The 20655-nt window shown below is 33.8% G+C and overlaps 1 pseudogene; it reads right to left on the bottom strand.

The window, feature by feature from the left end:
- Positions 1–1338: 1338 nt before the first annotated feature.
- On the bottom strand, positions 1339–19950 carry LOC149230766 (heat shock 70 kDa protein 18-like; annotated as a pseudogene).
- Between the last annotated feature and the right edge of the window lie 705 nt (positions 19951–20655).

Here is a 20655-nt window from a genome sequence, read left to right on the forward strand (position 1 = left end):
TTGATTTTGAAATCACTACGAAATGAAAAAGTAGTAGAAGAAACATCTATATTTTAGTTTTTGCATTATTTCATTATGTTACCAGAAAGGAAAATAAGAAAAATAATATTTCTTATCTACAAAATTAACTTTGAATGTCAATCATATATATGTAAGTGTGATATATTCTAAATTGTTGTTAAAAAGATATTAGGAAAAATGAAAAAATATTTAGTTTTTGCATTATTTCATTATATTACCAGAAAGGAAAATAAGAAAAATAATATTTCTTATCTACAAAATTAACTTTGAATGTCTATCATTTATATGTATGTGTGATATATTCTAAATTGTTGGTAAAAAAGATATTAGGAAAAAGGAAAAAATATTAAATTTTCTATGGTTTATAACATTTCATATTTTTGATGTGGTTACTTCAAAGTTATGCCCAAAAAAACATAATACAAGAGATTACACAATGATGCTACCCTCAGGGCTCTAATCGAAATATGGAAAAATAGTAATATTTTGACTAAAGAAATTATTAGAGATAATTGTTAAAAACTTACTAAAATATGACGTAAAAAAATGAAATATATCAATTCAAGGTAGCTGCTAGAAAATAAAACTTTTATTTATAATATAAAAATCTTTTGCACGAGAAAACCTTGGATAGCAGAAAAGTTGAATATCTTTTGCACCTGAAAACTTTGGATATCTTACTTTTACCCATCTTGATAAGACCCTCAACTTTGTTGGCCAATCAGTAATTACATAATAAATTTTATATTATTTTTTAATATGAAAACTTTGGTTAAAATTGTGATGTATAGCAATATTTTTTGGTCAAACAAGAGATTAATAGGCAGTCAACGCACGATAGATTGCTAAGAGTCCTAGGCAGGGACTAATAACAGAACTGAAAGCATGAACTTAGACCTTTCAAGATGATTTCAATCACATGATATAATTACTTTGCAGCTTTGTCCCTTTCCTCAACATCTATAAGGAAGTCTGTCTCATGAATTTTATTGCCCAGGCTAATATTTTGTTTTATCCCAGGCTAATATTTTGTTTTATAAATAAATTTGTTTCTAAAAGTGCTGCATTAATTTGTACTAGTGAAGGTACTCTTTATTAATCAGGCTAATATTTTGGTTTATTGTGTTAAAATGTTAATAAATTCAATTGAAAATTTGAAGCGATTCTCCTTTAAAATCACAATCCACACCATTGATCATTCAGAGAGAAATTACAGTATACAATATGATAAAAGCATTGTAAATATCGATATGTAACAAGTTTACATAGAGAAATGATTTAGCAAACTCAAAAATGTAATATGGATGCTTTAGAATTTCACTCAGGTTACCAGCCCCTATGGACTCTTGTCTATTTTTATACATAATCTTTTAACTTTCTTCATTTTCTTTACCAAGTCATCCTTCTCTGCATTCGCATTTTCACTGAGCCATTCTCCTACCTCTTCAAGACCTGCTTTGATGTTTTGAACATCTTTCTTCTCCATCTCTCCGCTCAGTTTTTTATTATTCAAGCTTTTCTTCATGTCGTAGATGTATTGATCCAGTGCATTTCTCAGTTCCACTGTTTCCTTCCACTCTTGATCTTCAATTTTGAGTTTCTCTGCATCTGCAATCATTTTGGCAATCTCATCATCGCCCAACCTACTGCTGTCATTTGTCATGATCATCGCTTCCTTTATCCCACTAGTCTTATGCTCTGCTGACACCTTCACAATTCCATTTGCATCGACCTCCAGACTTCTGATGATTTTGACATCGCCTCTAGGTGCACGCCAAAATAAATTCGCCCAAAAGATTATTGTGTTTGACATTAGGCCTTTCCCCTTCATCCACAGTAACGTATTTGCCCTCCCTTTTAACGGGAATTTGTGTATTTCTAGGGAACAATACCCTCATTATATCCCCTTTAATTTCAACCCCTAGACTAAGGGCAGTGACATCTCGAAGTATGAGCTTTGCTGTGTTGTCGCCATTCAACCCCGCAGCCTGCACGGAAGCACCATAAGCTACAGCTTCATCAGGATGGATGGACTTACACAACTCCTTTTGGCCGTCGAAGAAAGCTTTAAGCAACTCCTGCACTTTGGGTATTCGCGTAGAACCTCCCACCAACACAACGTTGTCAATTTGGGATTTGGTCATTCCAGTATCCTCCAAACACTTGGCAACAATTTCAATGCATTTTTCAAACAGATCCATGTTCATCTGCTCAAACTTTGCTCGCCTTATTTTAGAATGAAGGTCTTGGCCTTCTTGGAGACAGGGTACTTCAACGATGGCCTCCACAGAGGAAGACAGCTCTCTCTTGGCTCTCTCGCATGCACTGCGAAGCCTCCTAAGCGCTCTTGCATTTGAAGATATGTCGATTTTGTATTTCCTTTGAAATTCCTGCACAAAATGGCTCACCATTCTGTTGTCAAAATCCTCGCCCCCAAGATGGGTATCTCCTCCGACTGCCTTGACTTCAATTTTGTGCTTCTTTATATTAAGCGCAGCAACATCGAATGTTCCTCCACCCAAATCGAAGATTAGAATGTTCTCCCCATCTTGTGATGCATAAGCTTTCCAGTCAAACCCATATGCAATCGCAGCAGCTGTTGGCTCGTTCAATATTTGTAACACTTCAAAACCTGCTATCTTCCTGGCATCCTTAGTGGCTTGCCTCTGGGAATTGTTGTAATAAGCGGGAACGGTAATGACAGCCTTATTCACTTGACAACCCAGGTATGATTCGGCAATTTCTTTCATCTTAAGCAATAACATTGACGAGATTTCCTCAGCTGTAAAAGTTTTCTCTTCTTCCTTGAATGTTACCTGGATTAAGGGCTTGTCATTGGATCCGCAAACAATAGAAAAAGGCCAAAGCCATGGAGGAAAATATCAAACATGAAAAGAGACCAGAGGGAAGGCGTTGGGTATTACTAAAAAGAAGAACAAGAGGGAAATATATAAAGGAAGCCGGAGGCTCCCGCCTATCCGATGAAATAAAAGCATACCTGATTCTTGGCTGTGCACCATGGTTGGGCACATCAAGGTCGGCGCTTCGCTTTGCAACAATGTTCAATTCTTCATCAGAAAGCAAAAGCAAGGTATAGGATCATCGCTGGCCGACGGAGTATGGATCGGCATGTCAAATCGCTCGTTTTGGGAGGCGCGGAGGATCAAACATGATCTCCTTCCGTATTCATTACGTATCGGGCCACTCTTTCCACCATCAATATTTGTGGAGTTATAATACATTAATTTGTGGAGTTATAATTCTATTAATGTATGGGCTATAGATCACTTATTAGATTTTGTATTTGGCTAAATTCAAGGATTGGAGTTATAGTTCCACAAATATTGATACCCTTAAAAGGAACTATTATAAAAATAGGAGTCATTAATCATATCATTTCTCTAAAATCATAGTTTTTTATCAACATATCTTGAGTTTGGTTCATTAATTTGAATTTTCAGAAGCAATTGAACTAATTTCTCCACTATCCACTCCACTTTTAGAATTTGTCGAAGGCATGGGTAAATGAACTCAATTAATTTAATTATGAAACCAATCTTGATTGATTCTTCACCCATATAAAATCTAACATATGCAGGAGTGGCGACTTCATGATTATGTGGCCACACCTGATAGAATAATCCTCAAACACCCAATATATCAATGGATTCCTTAAAAAAAAAAAAAATTGTCTCTTTTTCTCTGCAATATTTATCTTTATTCAAACTTTGTTGTTTGACTATACAACATTTGATGTACTCATCATTCATTTGATTTGACAATGAGGACAAAGCAATAACTATGTTGTCTACAAAGAAGCCACAAAGAATAGAAGTTTTAAGAATCATTGTAAAGTAATAACTTCAAGGTGAACTCGAACATGGGGTAGGATAGAGGATTGGTGATAGTATCCACGTACCATCGATAGTAGGGTACATGAGAAGACCACAGACAGAGACTTCAAATGTAAGTAGGACTGCAAGGGGTTGAGATTGTGTAGACGAATGGCGATATGATGTGGGATTAATGAAATCATGAATGATGATATCTGTTAATGTGGTTTTGGGTACCAAACATTAAATCTTCTACAACGGGATGGAAAACATTGGGTCTCCTAAAATCTAATTTCAGTATAAATTAGTGAATGTTGTGAATTGAACCAAGAAATAAACTAGATATCAGGATATTCTACCTTTAAGCTCCACATCATGTAATGCTTTCCACACCACACTAGTCTTCATATTCCCCATTAGTAAAGTGTCGATTATCACCTAGTAATTATTAGGTAGAAATTAACAGACTTCTGGTTACACTTCAACATACCATTGATGCATATAGTGGATATTCTTTAATGAAAATCCCACTCACATTCTGAGTAAAGGGTAAGGACGTATGTTCTAGGGAATTGCCACTACTCATCCTACAATGAAATAGCGCCTAAGGAAAGTTGACTACTCTAGCATTATAGGGAATTGCTAGCACTAAGGAAACAACTGTGCCACGACCTCAAACACAATTTTGATTCCAGTCTGTATTCTGATCAATGGTTATTTTCTTGTGAATATTTGTCTCTCAAGCATTTGTCCACGTTGATCAATTCATCTAAATTAATCCACCAGCCATCAGTTTGTTTGGTTGAACTTAGAATTGGATGTATGCAATTTCTTTTTTGAACTTGGTTGCAACAAATAAGGCCACACACCTAGAAAGGACAACTATGGATCCAAAATACCAATACCATTTTTTCATGCACGGATTGTTGGGAAATCCATGTGACATGCAATGATCTAATTTAGAAAAATATTTAGTTTTTCAGAATGATATTTTGGTGCCGGATAGATAAGTTACAACTATTTGAATTGCAATAAACTAGTTGGAAAACAATCTATTGAAGATATATGGTACTTGTCAATCCACTATCATATAAAACCATGGGGATTATCTCGCTAATGTTATTTACAAAAGGACGATAATGCACCGAATTAATCAAGTAGCCACAATTTGAAAACATACATTGTCCATTCTCGTCATTTTTCATGTGGGCTTGTTGTACTCAAGGATAGAATTTGATATTTGATATGAGGTGATTTTCTTATCAAATATAATAAAAAATTTGCTAAATTATCACAATGGTTGAAATTAGAAAAATAAGTGAAAGGTATGAAAACCTTGATAGATAAATTTGTTTTTAAATTCCAACCTTGGTTGTACTTATTTATTCAATCTCACACAATCTAATTTATTAAACTCATATTTAGATGTAAATGAGCCATATTTTTAAGACGGCTACTATTTTAAAATGATATTTATTCATTTTTATAATAAATCTTTCGAATAATTTACACTTAATACGTAGGTGAATTAAAATGTACAAGGATACATATTTTTGTATGGCATTTCATGCAAGGGTGCATTTTTATTTGCACATTCTTTGCCCAACGATCCCAATATCCCTCTATGTCGTAGCAAAAATGTGAGCATGGATAACTTTTGTGCCAACACATGGAAGATATTTTCACCATGCTTGTATAAATGTTAATTCTTTTAATTAACAAATGTTTCTTTTCCACATTATCGTTCTTCCTAATATGCTAGGAACCCTTCATGTTGTATTAAATTTGTTAACTTCTTTGCAGGTGGAACTTCTATTTCTAAAGCGTTTATTTGTTTTTAATGAGTTGATGGATTGAGTATGGGAGGACAAAGTGGTGTGTAAAAGTGGAGTTAGTGGAGTAGGGAAGAATAAATTAATATAGTGCATTATTATAGAGTTAATAGAGCTTTACATAGTACAATTTGGAATAGATTGGGAAATTTAAAATATATATATATATATGAATTTATTTTATTGTGAAAAGCATAAATTAAGGATGATGAAGTGTTGCAAGGTATTTATAGTAGTTAGAAATCATAAAGTTGGATAAAGACAAGTAGCTTGACGTTTAAGGGAAAGGTTGATAGAGTTGGATGGACTTAGTTATCCAATGAGTTAAGGTATGTGAAGCCATATGGAGTTAGCCAATTTAGAGTTTAGTGGAGCAAGTTTTACAAATTTGGATGAAGTTAGAAAGCCTAGAGTTCCATAGGGTACAATTTGTAGAGTCAAGAAAGTTATCCTAGTAATCTAGAGTCAAAAAATAGAATTGGTGTTGACAGAAACACAATAGAGTCAACAATCTAAACAATTTTTCATAAAGTAAAACATAGAACCCTATGATTATGACAAGTGTCATGCCAAAAAAACTGATGACAAATTCCCACATATACATAGATCAAGCTAATAAATGGGTTGACCATATCCACTTCTTTGAGAGCAAACACTATGTATTTACACCACAACTTGTTAAGTGTTATTTCTTGAGATCCTAAGGTTGTTTATATTCATGTTTTACATTATAAGCTATAACTTCTACAAGGGGAAATAATAAGTTGTTTGTAGTTTATTTAGTTAAGTTCATCCTTAACACATCTAGGAAATTCTAACAATTACTTGGTATCTTCTTTTGTTGCATTTTATTCACTTTCAATTTCTTGTTTTTCATCCTTAATCTCTATAGTAGATTCATTCAACATGGATCAATATTCTTCTTCTAAAGCTTCTAAATTAGCTTCCCATTGTTCTTACTTCCATTTTTGTATCCTAATATTCTTATGATGTAATATAAGGCTTAATGGTCACATTAATAGTTTTTGTAGACACCACATATAGGGCTAATGAAATTTCATCCCTAAATTGCATACATTTTGTAGATCATTGACTTAAAAGTGCAAAAATGGATCCCAACATTAAGAGTATGGATGTTTCCTTATGCATAACCTAAAGTAGGATGTTAAGATCACTAATTATGGATGTGGTGCTTGGAACAACGATGAGGGGGCCACATGCTTTGGACTTTTAGTGTGCAATATGTAAGGGAAGGGAGGTGTTGGTAAGAGAGGAATAAAGGACTATATCAATGCCATGTTGGATATTGTGTGAAGCAGTCAATCCTTGGTGTTCCATAAAAATTTCTTAAAAATAGGCATGAACAAATTGTTAGAAAAGTGAGTTTGGATTGATAAATGTTATCAAGAACCTTTCTAGGGTTTCTAATGAATAGAAAAAAATAAGGAATCAAATAATTACCAAACTAATAAAGGAAGAAGATTATGAATTACTAAAAAACACCCTCCTTTTAAGTGATATACTTCTCTTTAAAGGATTGATCTTTTTATCTTTGCAAAAGACTTGTTCATTAGTCACGGGGTCCTGTGACAGATAGAGGGAGGTCCCCTTCACCTCTATAGTTCTAAAGTATCAACTCAAATAGCCTTCTCTAACACACTCTCAAATTGTTAATAAATATCATGAAAATAATTTTAACTACTACGCCATTCCAGTTTCTGCAGCAAACCCAATTGTATAGCCCAAGATAAAGTTTCAAAACACAATTGTGTTAATCCTTTCATAACCCTTCAAAATCTATCACTAAGGCTAAGTGATAGATTAGTAATATGAACAATCTCATGACATGGACTTTCATTTTCCCATTTCACATTTTGTTGTCATAATCTTCTTATGACTACAGTTCATAAGGGTATCTCAATGGCTCCTGAGGCTTACTTGTCGCGTTACTTTGTTCATGTCAGAATAATAATAAGAGAACCAAATGTTATACCTCATTGCCTTGTTGAACAAAATACACAATTAACAAAATTCCATGGCTTTACTTATATAATCACTAGCAAATTGTAATGTATCTTGATGTTGGTACAATAACTCTAAAATTATTTCATGACTTTACTAATATTCTCACTCACAAATTACAATTTCAAATTTAGAAAGGTTCTTGCACTAGATAATAACTCTAATTTTTTTATATAATTAATTAATTTAGTAAAATGAACTAATTATTTAGGGCTTCTTCACTGACCTTCAAACTTGTCTATGATTTGTAGTCGGAGTTCAATTCCTTCGTTAAAAATATCCACAGGGGTTTGAGTTTATTTCGTGACATGATAATACTTATTACTCATACATATATTCACGAAATAGGTTTTATAGAAAAGGTAAAAATAATTTGTAAACAAATTAAATAAATATAGTCATCATCAAACTATGATATGTTAGAATTCTAAATTAGATTGAAAACAATTTATGAGACTTTCTAACAAAATTACCTTGATTGCCAATGCCAGCTTGTTTCTAATCATTCCAAGTTGGGTGATTCAATACAAGTTGGTATTGACAGTCATAAACTGTATTATAATAAAATTGTAACACAAAATTAGCCAAACATCCAACAACATTAATAAATTGATTTAACCCCTTGGACTTAATACTATTACTATATAAACTTTTACACTGCCACAAATTCCTATATTTTCTTATTAGATGATATTCTTATCTACTCTAAGAGATAAGAGGAGCATGAGAAAAGTTTGAGGATGGTGTTATAGGTGTTGAGAGAGCACCAATTGTATGCCAAGTTGAGAAAGTGCACTTTCTATTAGAGACAAATCCACTAGACCACATTGTCTTAGAGGAGGGAATAACAATGGACTCATAAAATATTACACAAATCAAAGAATGTCCATCACCAAAGAATATTTCAAAAGTAAGATCATTTATGGATATAACTGGATACTACAAGAGATTCATTGTAGGTTTTTCCAAGATTGCACATCCATTTTCCTCACTATAAAAGAAAGGGATAAAGTTTGAATAGACTACAAAGTGTGAAGGGAATTTTCAGCAGTTGAAATATTTATTAACCAATGCATTGGTTTTAAATATTGTACTTCCAAATGAGGATTTTGTTGTGTGCATGGATGCATACAAGGAAATACTTGGTGGAGTCCTTACTCAAAATGGGAATGCCATGTATTATGAATCAAGGAATCTCAAAGAATATGAAAGGAATTATGCAACCAATGACTTGAAGCTTGTAGTTATTATTCATGCACTAAAAATGTGGATGCATTTTCTCATGGGTAGAAAATTCAAGTTAGGGACAAGGCACAATGGTTTGGAATATTATTTGAGTAGCTGTTGATGCCTCTAAAATCACTGCATTAACATCAGGGACAACCACCTAGTCCAGACCTTAGTGCAGCTCCTTTTCCGTTTGGTGTGGTTTTCCTCGATGTTGATGCAGAAATTTTAGAGGCATCAACATTTTAGGCGCTAGAAGGAGGGCATGAACTGTGAATGGAGAGTAAATCCAAATCCCTAGCCCATTCCAAGAGTAAATCTCTCTCAACATCTCCCCCAACTTCTCCCTCACATTCTAAATCTCCAATTTTTAAGAGAGAAGTTGAGAAAGCAACAACCACTGCTGAAAACCTAAACATATCAGACAAATCCACTCTTGAATCTCCTGAAGTTCAGTATTTAATTCATAAACTTCAAGGGTTTTCAATATCACCAGAGAATTTTGAGTTATCTCAAGGCAGTGTAACTTCGCAATACATTCCTTCCCATCCTCTTACAAGATTACAGAGTGAAAAGCTTGGTATTGAACCAACATAATTTCCTCTGCCTAAAAGGAAAAGAGCAAGGAAGACACCTGAAGGGTTTGATAGTGAGACTCTTTCATCATCGTCATCCATTTCATCCAACCCATTGCAAAGTCAACCATCCACTCCCCAACTTCATATTATTGTCCAACAGGGTACTGGAGCTCCAACATCTTCTTCCCAACCACTTGTAACTTCATCTTCACTTTCCTCTGCTATTAGCTCAACAATGGCACATAATCAACCACAACCGAGGCCATGGACAAATCTAGGGGCAGTCGCAATGCCTGCACCCTTGAGTCAATTTCCAGCTCATCCCGAAAAATGGTTGCCAAAGTTTAACCCAGATATAGGCATACTGGCAGAAGAACACATAAACAACTTCATGTTGTCAATAAACTTAAACGGAGTGACAAAAGAAGATGTTGTTGTTAGGCTTTTCCCATATACCTTACAAGGAGTAGCTGGATCATGGTATTTTTCATTACCAGCAGGATCCATTACTAGTTGGAATGCTTTCCAAGAACAGTTTTTGACCAAATTCGGTGATGATAGGTCTACAACGACATTAATCAATGATCTCTCAAACCTTAAAACTGAATCAAGAGAACCTATAAAAGATTTCAACTCGCGATTTAATAAGCTCTTAAATAAGATTCCTGCCACGTCTAAGCCTAGTGAAGAGGTCCAAAGTGAATGGTACATTTCTGCCTTACCTTCGAATATAGCAATCTTTGTTGATAGAGCTGCAAAGCCCACTTTAGCAAAGAATATGAAAGAAGCAATCGCCGTTGAGAAACGTATCATCGCTTTAGAGAAGAAAACCGCTCTTGAAGAGCGAAAGTCCAAAAAAGTTACTTTTAAAGATGATTCAAAGAAGAAAGTGGCCAAAGATCCATATGATATGGAGGGTTTGCAAAAGGTTTTAAAGACTATGTCAAATGAAATGGTAGAAATTAAGAAACAGGTAGCCGAGACCTCCACTAAGAAGCCATTTAGAAACTTCAAAAGAGCTGAATCAAAACCACCTAATGCTATATCTAATGCAGAATCAGATCCGGATAATGATGAAGATGAAGACACAATCTTGTCATCAGAAGAAACTAAGGAAGATGAGGTTGTTGAATGCCATGGTATGTGGGACTTCATTTTACCCAATTCAGATACTGAAAGTGAACAGGAAGCTTTCCCAGTAAGTACCAGGAGTAAAGTAGCTGCAGAGCCTATTCAACCAACTCAAAAAAAGAAAAATGTAAGTCCTACTACCAAAGATAAAGCTCCCTTAAAGAAATCTACAACAGTGCCTACTCAAAATCAACCATCATCTTCCAATCCACCCTCATCATCCAAGACATTGGTAGTTCCTGACTCTATGAATTACAACATCATAGAAGAACATGGGAAATTTTAGGGGCGAATTTTCGCCCTTGGGCTAAATTAAGGGTTTTTATATTTTTATTGGGTGAATATTTTGTATCATAGTACATTGTTACAAATCGCCTCAAATTTATTTTATAAAAAAATTAGGTATGGAGGTTAGCACACCTTATTTTAAGGGAGAGGGTAAAAAAAGTAAATTTAGCCGTTGAAATTAGGAGTTACAATCTTCCATTCGCCCTCATTTTCAAGAAAATGTATTTATGATAGTTATAAATAAAAATATAAATACAGTAGAGGTATGGTAAATAAATAAAAGCTCTTTTTATACTTACTCCAAAGGTATGGTAAATAAATAAAAACACAAATAAACTAAAGGTATGGTAAATAAATAAAACCTCTTTTTATATTTAGTCCATAACACTGTTTCTATTTAAGAAAACTCAAGAATGGTTTCATTTAAGTTAATCCTATGGGCCAAATACCATATTTATAAAAGAGGTATGGTAAATTAATAAAATATAAATAAACGAGAGGTATGGTAAATAAATAAAACATTTTTTTATATTTACTCCATATGTCACATTATATTTATGAACACGCAAGCGTGTAAATAAATAAAAATAAAAATAAAATGATAAATAAAATGGAGGTATGGTAAATAAATAAAACCTCTTTTTATACTTACAAGATATGGTAAATAAATAAAAATATAAATAAACTATAGGTATGGTAATCCAAATACCATATTTATAAAAGAGGTATGGTAAATTAATAAAAATATAAATAAACGAGAGGTATGGTAAATAAATAAAACATTTTTTATATTTACTCCATAAGCCACCTTATATTTACGAAGGCCAAATTATTATTAATGCCATGCAGAAAAACATTATTAACCCTAATATTAGTATTAATAAAAATAAAGATGGCACATGGTATTGACCCATGGTATTCACATGGAATGCAGCCCATTTGAAAGGGGGCATTAAACTAGCATAGATCCATCTTTACTCTGGATCAAATATCGTGATATGCAAATTAACATAGAGTGAAAAAATATTTGATCCCTCTGAGGGCTTGGTAGATTGAGTAAAAATGGATCTTGAAATTTAATTTCACTTAAACATTTTAACTTGGTTAAAATAATAAAATAAAATAAAAACAATTATTAATTTTATTAATTTTTATAAATTACTAATAGTAATTTTTAAGCACCAGGTTTATGATAACCCATGGTATTGACCCATGGTAATACCATGGTATTCATGTGAGCATAGACTATTTAAAGGGGAAATTCTATCAGCTTAGATCCATCTTAATTCCAGGTCTACTAAGTGCTGGGAGGGATAAATAGCTTTCATCCCTCTAAGAGTGGTAGATGTGGAGTTAAGATGGATGTAGGTTGGTTTTTATGATAATAAAGATATTAAATAGACTTAGGAAATTATATTGTAAAAAAAATCTTAAGGTGAATGGTTAAAGCTACATTTAGTCACTTCACAAAATTTAGTAAAAAATATCGATATCTCCATTAATATTGGTTTTTCTGATTTAACAAAAAAAAAATTCCAAACAATGAAATCTTAACTCTTTCCGCATCACCCTCGTAGAAGAGAGATAGTCGCTACCTAGATTTCCCACCATTTTTCAAACATTCTCAATATGATATCTTCATGAAAAAATTAAAGTACTGATCTTGGATTAGTTGTTTGAAAAGTATGCTGGTTTTTACAACCTTTCATCGTCTATGCTATTCTTAGTTTGTCGTAATGATCTGTAGGGATTGGGTCACTGCACCATATTATCCTAAAAAGCGGAGATTGTGCACCAAAAAAGAAATTAATCCACATGTTACAACGCTGTTAAGAATGGTATGAAGGAAGTGAATTACGCTAATAAGAAATATAGATTGGGAGAGATGTAATTAAATTTTATTATTTAATTGAATATTTCCAATTAAAATAATAATAAATCTACATTTATATATTTATATATTGATTGGAAGGCTTCTGACAATGGTCACTTCTTTCCATTAGATCCCCTTCAGGCCTTTGGGATACCTACTACTTCATTATATTATATAGTTGGGGCTTGCTATTTGTTGGCGTGTTGGGGTAAACAAACTTGATGTTTTTTTTTGTTTTTGTTTTGTTTTGTTTTGTTTTTTTGTTTTTGTTTTTTTTATCTCGCAGTTGGAGTGTATGGAATAAGAAAGAAATTTGATAGCTTGGCAAATGTGGTACCTTGACAAAAGTGGTAGAGAAAACATTAATCTCTCCTACCATGACAAACATGGCCACTAAAACTTGCAACATTGTTTGTAGGAAGTGAAAATTATGTTTCTTTTTTATAAACATGTATGTTAGTATATTACAATTTAATGAATATGTTTTATTATTATCATATATGGTTTCATACTTTAACAAAACATTCGCCAAGACTTCACAATGTTTTATTATTCAGTGAAAGATTTTATAATTCAGTGAAAGATTCTCCATGACTTTACAAGATAATATGATTTGGTGAGAGATTCACAAAAAATATATATATACATATTATATTAGTGATAAAATCGCCTCCCATTTTTCCTATGTATCATGGGGATTCGCCCATTTATTATACATATAAATTTATGGTGGTTCTTAAAATTTTCCCTGTAGAAGACATGAAGACTAGAGCAAATATTTTTTATTTGAGCTTAGCAAGCTGAAACATCAACAGAATTTGCTACTCAAAGAATTAAATGCAGTACCTTTTTCTCCTCTTCCAAATGTCGTACTGTGCAAGGCAGCTAAAGGAATAGGTAAGCCACCATCCGATAGAGTAGAAGCTACTGATGTTGTTTTAATTGGAGATAGATCTAATTCTCATACCCCTCCTTTTCTCTTGACCTATGAAATTTACAATAGAAATCTGCATAATTGCTTAATAGATTCAGGGGCTTCATCAAACATAATGCCAGCTTCGGTTTGCTCAAAATTAAATATTGAGCCCCAAAAATCTGCAGTGCATATTGTTCAGTTGGATCGAACTAAGGTTCAAGTATTAGGAGAGATTAATTCAGTCACCATTAGGTTATTAGTTGATCCTAGAGTTGTTCAGAGAATTGATATATTGATTGCTGACATCCCTGAGTTTTATGGGTTAATTCTAAGCAAGGATTGGTCTGAGAAACTCCATGGTTACATTTCTATTGATTGGTCTCATATGTGGCTTCCCTATAAAGGGAAACCAAATCAAATTAAGATCAATCGGGAGAAGCACATGACCCATACTGTAACGGAGTTTGAGCAGGAAAATCAGCCCATAGCTTTCAATAATAACATTCTTGGGAATTACTCAGCAGAATCATTCTTTGGTAATTTTAATGCTCAATCATCACCTTTCTTTGTTAATAGTTTCACATCGCAAATAGAAAAATTTTCTCATACAGATACATCTAGGTGTGTTACTATTGCTGAAGAAATTGTAAATAAAACTATAGATAAGCCTGTATTTTGGTATTTATATTTTGATGGGTCGAAATCTAATGATGGTGCAAGAGAAAAACGTATTTTAGTTAGTCCTAAGGGGGAAAAAACTATGCTATCGTGTAGAATGGAATTTGAGTGTACAAATAATACTACAGAATATGAGGCATTAATTCAAGGATTGTACAAAGCAATAGGCCTGAAAGTGCAATATCTAAAAGTATTCGGTGATTCTGAGATTGTTATCAAACAAGTAAGGAATACTATTCATTGCCTTTCCGGACATCTCAAGCATTATCAGTCCTTGGTGCAAGACCTTATATCTCATTTTCTAGCATTTAATATCTCTCCCATTCCTAGATCTTAGAACGCAGCAGCTGATTTATTAGCCAATGTTGCTTCTAAGCTCCTCCCATTACAGGATTACAGCCCTGATAGGTTTTTAGTCAAATTGATTTTTAGACCATTGATTCCAGACAATGTCACCAATTGGCGGGTATTTATTCACGACGAGGACATTTTGAATTTCTTAACCTCTGAGAAATCGTATGACGATCAGATTATTGATGAGAGTGATTATGATCTTCAAATAAAGCAAAGCTCTGAGGAAAATCCCATATCTAAATCAGTGGTCAAGCTTGAGGATCTTTATAACATCAAGGATAGTTTTAAACAAGTTACTAATTCAAAACTTCAAAGTTCTACTTTGAGGTTTGAATTAATAAATCTTGGCAGTGAGGCCAAACCGCAAAATATTAATCTAAGATTAGGACTCACCTCAGAAGAAAGATTTGTCTTTATTAGACTATTAAATAGATACAAAAATGTTTTCACTTGGAATTATGATGACTTAAAACATATGATACTTCTATCATACAACACACAATTCCAATGATTTCTGAAGAGAAACCAATGCAACAAAAATTGAGGAAAATTCATCCAAACCTAGAAATTCAGATCAAAGCAAAGTTAAACAAACTCTTTAAAGCTAATTTTTTTTTTTCTGTTAGACATTCAAAATGGGTTTCTAACTTAGTACCTGTTAGAAATAAGAACTGGGATGTTGGAATTTGCATTGATTTCAGAAATCTTAATAAGGCTAGCCAAAAAGATAACTTCTCGCTACCAACAATGGAACAAACTCTCCATTCAGTAGTTGGTTCCGAATTAATGTCTTTTCTGGATATAATCAAATATTGGTGCATCCAGATGATAGATTGAAAACTACTTTCAGATAAAGTGGGGAACATATGCTTACCAGAAAATGCCTTTCGGTTTAATTAATGCTGGAGCTACCTTCCAGACAGCAATGGATATAGCATTCAATGGTTTGATTAATAAGTCAGTGGTTGTCTATTTGGATGACATTACTATTTTATCCAAGAAAATAACAAATCATTTACATGATTTGAAGTAAATCTTTGAACGCTGTACGAGGTATGGGATTTCGTTAAATCCCAAGAAATCATTTTTTGCTCTTGATCAAGGTAAAATCTTAGGGTTTATTATGTCAAAAAATGGAATTTATATCAATCTAGAAATGATCAAGGAGATTTCTAATATTCCTCTCCCACACAATAAAAAATCAATGCAATCATTCTTAGGTCAAATAAATTTTGTAAAAAGATTTGTTCCAGATTTTTCACAGATTGTTTTACCATTACAGACCATGATTAAGAAAAATTCAGTGTTCAAATGGGGGCATAAAGAAAAGGAAGCTTTTGATTCAATCAAACATGCAATCATTAATGCTCCTGCATTAAACACTCCAAAATTTTTCAATCATTTTATTTTATATACCTTAGCATCCTATATTACCTATGCAGTGGTGTTGACACAAATCAATGATCAGCAAGTTGAAGCACCCATATCCTTTTTCAGTTCAAATTTGCAAGGTGTTGAACTTAATTATTATGAAGTAGAAAAAAAGTCTTCGTTGTGTTCAAATCTATTAAACACTTTAGGCCATTCCTCCTGAAGACTCATACAAAAGTAATAGTCTCATTCTCGGCAGTGAGACAATTACTAGTCCAAAGGGAAATGGGAGAGAAGAGGGCCAACTAGGTTACAACGTTACAAGAATATGATTTAGATATTAAACCAGTGAAAATTGTGAAAGGTCAAGGTTTTTGCAGGTTGTTAGCAGGAGCTTTTAACATTCAAGAACATAAAGGTTTGAACAGTATTGAGGAAATCAATGAGATAAGTATCATCAACCCTGAATCTCAATATGCGGATTTGTTATATTATTTGAAAAATGGATACGCTCCTTCTAATCTCTCTTCCAAAAATAAACGTGCCTTAAAATTGAAAGCAAAACACTTCGAGATTATTGATGATGTGTTGTTTAGAAGGAATTATGATTCGGTTTTGTTAATATGCCTTGAAAAAACTGAAGCACGAAAGGTCTTGCAGAAATTACATGATGGTCCAGCAAGTGGACATTTTGGAGGTGATACAATAGCTCACAAAATTATACATGTTGGTTATTATTGGCCCACATTATTCAAAGATACCCATGAATACGTAAGGAAATGCAGGACATGTCAAACTTCTGGTGGAAAACAAAGAAAGCCAACCTTTCCTTTGCAACCAGCTAACATTGAACAACCATTTGAACAATGGAGACTGGATATCATACGAAAGATTATTCCACATTCCTCCAAGCAGCACAGATATATCCTTACAACCACAGATTACTTTCGAAGTGGGTAGAAGAAATTCCTTTGAAGGTAGCTAATTCTAAGGAAATTATTAAATTCATAGATCAATTCATCATTACCAAGTTTGGCGTACCTAATGCTCTCATTTTTTTATAATGCATCTTATTTTTCTAGAAATACCATACTTGAATTTGCTATTAAGAGAGGATTTAAATTGAAATATTCTGCAAACTACTATCCTCAGTGTAATGGTTTAGCAAAATCAACCAACAAAAATCTTATCAAGATCATTAAGAGAACTGTTGATTAGAATCAAAATAATTGGCACAAGTCTTTGATATTTGCATTATGGGCAGACCACATAACATAGAATGCCTCAATAAGTACTTCTCCATTCAATTTAGTATATGGGAAAAAAGTTGTTATACCAACAAACTTGGCACTCCCATCCCTGGCCCTAGTGCAATTTATTGAAGAAAATCCCTCCTCTTCCATTCAATTAAGATATGATCAAATCCTTAAATTAAAAGAAAAAGAGAAAAAGCCAGAATTACACATGAAAAATATCAACAGATTATTAAATCTTCTTTTGATACAAATTCTACCAGCCCAAAATTTTTACAAATTGGTTATCTTGTTCTGAAATGGGACAAAGCGCACGAAGATAAAGGCAAACACACTAAATTTCAGAAGATGTGGCTAGGACCATTTCAAATCATCGAGAAGATAGGTCCATCAATGTTCATATTGCAAAATCTATCAAGAAAGAGAGATTCTCTTCTTGTCAATGGGCTTATCTTGAAAAAATTCTTTACTTAAGAAGGTAACCTCCTCTTACTTGTAAATATTCAATTTGCAGTTTTGTTTGTTTGAATTTTTATATCTATGAAATAAAGTTGTAAATAGTCTTCCATTGACCGTTTACTATTTTGAAAGTTATTCAAGAAAATAGTGTAAATACTTACTTTCGATAGATGGAAGCCTTTAAGGAAAAGACTACAGTTCTAGGAAGTTAGATAAAAATAAAACTCTGAAAACCTCTTTTAAATTTGTAAAACCTTTTACAAGCCTTGAAAATATTGTAAATCATTTCAAGTTTTAAAAGCCCAAATGAGGTTATCTGTAAAAAGCAAAGACTTATCCAAACCTAGCATCTACAACTCTTAAATTGTTATTCATACACTCTTAAGGAGTAAATCATTCACCCCATCCACAAAGTTTATGATTTTTCAGTGTAATTCTAAAATATGTTTGATATAAAAGATAATAGGTCTCATTACGAGCCTGCTTACCATGATCATAGGGAACTAATTAAACTGGCATTACCAATACTGCATATCAAAACAGGGTAATGACTTATAATTATAAGACAAGGGGTCTTATAATAAAATAATTTAAGTTATTTATGTTCCATTTGATTGCCTATCAAATTGAACGTGTTATTTCCCTTTGCCTCTATTAATGTGCCCATTACCTCTATTAATTAACCAAAAGTACATAGATCACATCAAGGTATAAGATGGGCATTTATGATACAATTTGTTTCGGAAAAGTGAAAAAATTATTACTAATGAGTATAATCATTTTATATTCCTATTTTTATTTAAAATTACATATATAATTTAAAATGATTATTTAAAATCACATATGTAATTTAAAAAGATTTATTAATGGTATGTGAGAAATATGTTTTTATTTTTACATTATATTTTTAAGGGGTAGAGGTCACTTGGGTTTTTCTGTGAACTTAGCCATATATGATAGATTTTACACTATTTTTTGTGTAAACTTGGTAGATCCCCTTTTCTAATAATATTTCATAATAATATTTTTTGTTTCAACAAAACTGCAGATGGCCTCAACCTTCTCGCAAGAAACCAGGTCTGTTGGCCACCTGTCTGCGTCTAATGTTGTCCAAACAATAAACAAAGTTATTCTAATCATCCATGCTACATTGGCTACCTTATCTTCTATATGCTTCATGTTGAAAAATTAAACACTAATCGTCATCAAAACAAAATTTAACTAGCAATACTGCTTCATTCATCTGAAGAATCGACTGGGGTCGGGGCTTCTGCACTCGACCTCGGTACTCCGCTTCGCATCATATTCAGGAGATTCTGTTCAACCCTATTCACGCAGAGATTATTTTGATACAGTTGCATTTGGACAGACTGTATCTCCCTCTGAAGATCCTTTAGACTTGGTTTTGTTGGCCTGTCCTCTTCCGGTTCTTCTCTTTCCTTATAGGTGGTCATTGCTCTAACCAGGATGTTTTTCATAACCCAATACTATTGGGTGGTATGCCAAAAAAAAGTTTGGCAACCTCTGGTATTCCCTGGATCTTTGACTATTGTCTCTGATTCCTCTTCCCGAATCTCTTCATTTTCGATGTCAGCATTTAGTTCTCTTTCCCATTCAGAGATGACAGCTTTCACCTCAGCTAGATTTCCTAAATAGTATGCGTTGATGAGATTCTGCATACTTTCCTTTCCTCTTTTCCTTCCTCTTTTCCTTGGTTCTTTGCTTGTAGACAGCTCCAGTTCTTTCATCTTTTTCTCTGTCTTTCCCGATCTTCTGTTCGCTTTCCTTCCCTGTCGATTGTCTTCCTTCACCATCCGAGTCTTCTCGTTGCTTTTTTCTTTCCTATCTGAGCGGTGCCCCTGGACCAGGGCCTGGTACTCACTAGCGTGTTTCAAATACCGTGTCGTCAGAGTCTTATGCACACTGGTATTTAAACTACCTATAACAGAAACCAGAATTAAGACATCATGAACCGTAATTAAATTTTTCATAGTGGACACATAGTAATTTATGCTCTGTAATTTGGTTTTGACATAATTCCTTATATTCTTGCTTTGATACTTGGCCTGAGAATTGACTTTATTCCTTTCGGTATTCCTAGCATGCTTCCCCATTTCCGGGTGAGACTGCTCAGGTGTAGTCTCTTTCATCCACTTTGTGCCCTCTTTAATGTTTTTACCGCAGTCGACACCTAGGTTCCACTCGCTTCCCTCAAGGTTTTGAAAGATAGAGACAATTCCATTTTCCAGGTTCCTGCCCATGAGAAGTTGAATTGCCCCTCTGTGTGGCTCCCGTAAGACCTACCTGTGCCTCCAGCATCCTATGCTACCAACCCTACCAACCGTCTCCTATAAGTCTTTCTTTCCTGGTTATCGTCACCCTAGAGGGCAAGACAATGCTTTACCCTTTCCCAACAAACCCCAATTATGTCACCAAGCCGCAAAGGTCCTACCCTTCGCCAGTCAATCCCCTCCTTGAAACTTAGCCAAAGCCAAATTTGGATGTTCTCCCCTCCTCGATTTCGAGGCTAGTCACTGCACCCACTTCTACCAGCCCGTTTCAGGTCTCGCATCGACAATGTACTAAGGGTTTGCATCGAGACTGTCAGGCCGGAGAGGGCACCAGATCAGGTTTTGCGTCAGGCTCCCGCAATTCTCTTTATTTCCTTTCCTTCCAATCCATATACCCATCCTTAACTGCCAAAATAAATTCTTCATACAGATGCAATTGAAACTGCTTAGGATGACACTACTAGCCGAGTCAATTTGACCCAAAATTCTCCTTCTACCCCAGGACCTAGCTACCCTGAGACGAGATTC

Source organism: Pinus tabuliformis, chromosome J (genome assembly GCF_031772625.1).
Source record: "Pinus tabuliformis cultivar Carrire ecotype Pingquan chromosome J, CPIR1, whole genome shotgun sequence".
Lineage (NCBI taxonomy): Eukaryota > Viridiplantae > Streptophyta > Pinopsida > Pinales > Pinaceae > Pinus > Pinus tabuliformis.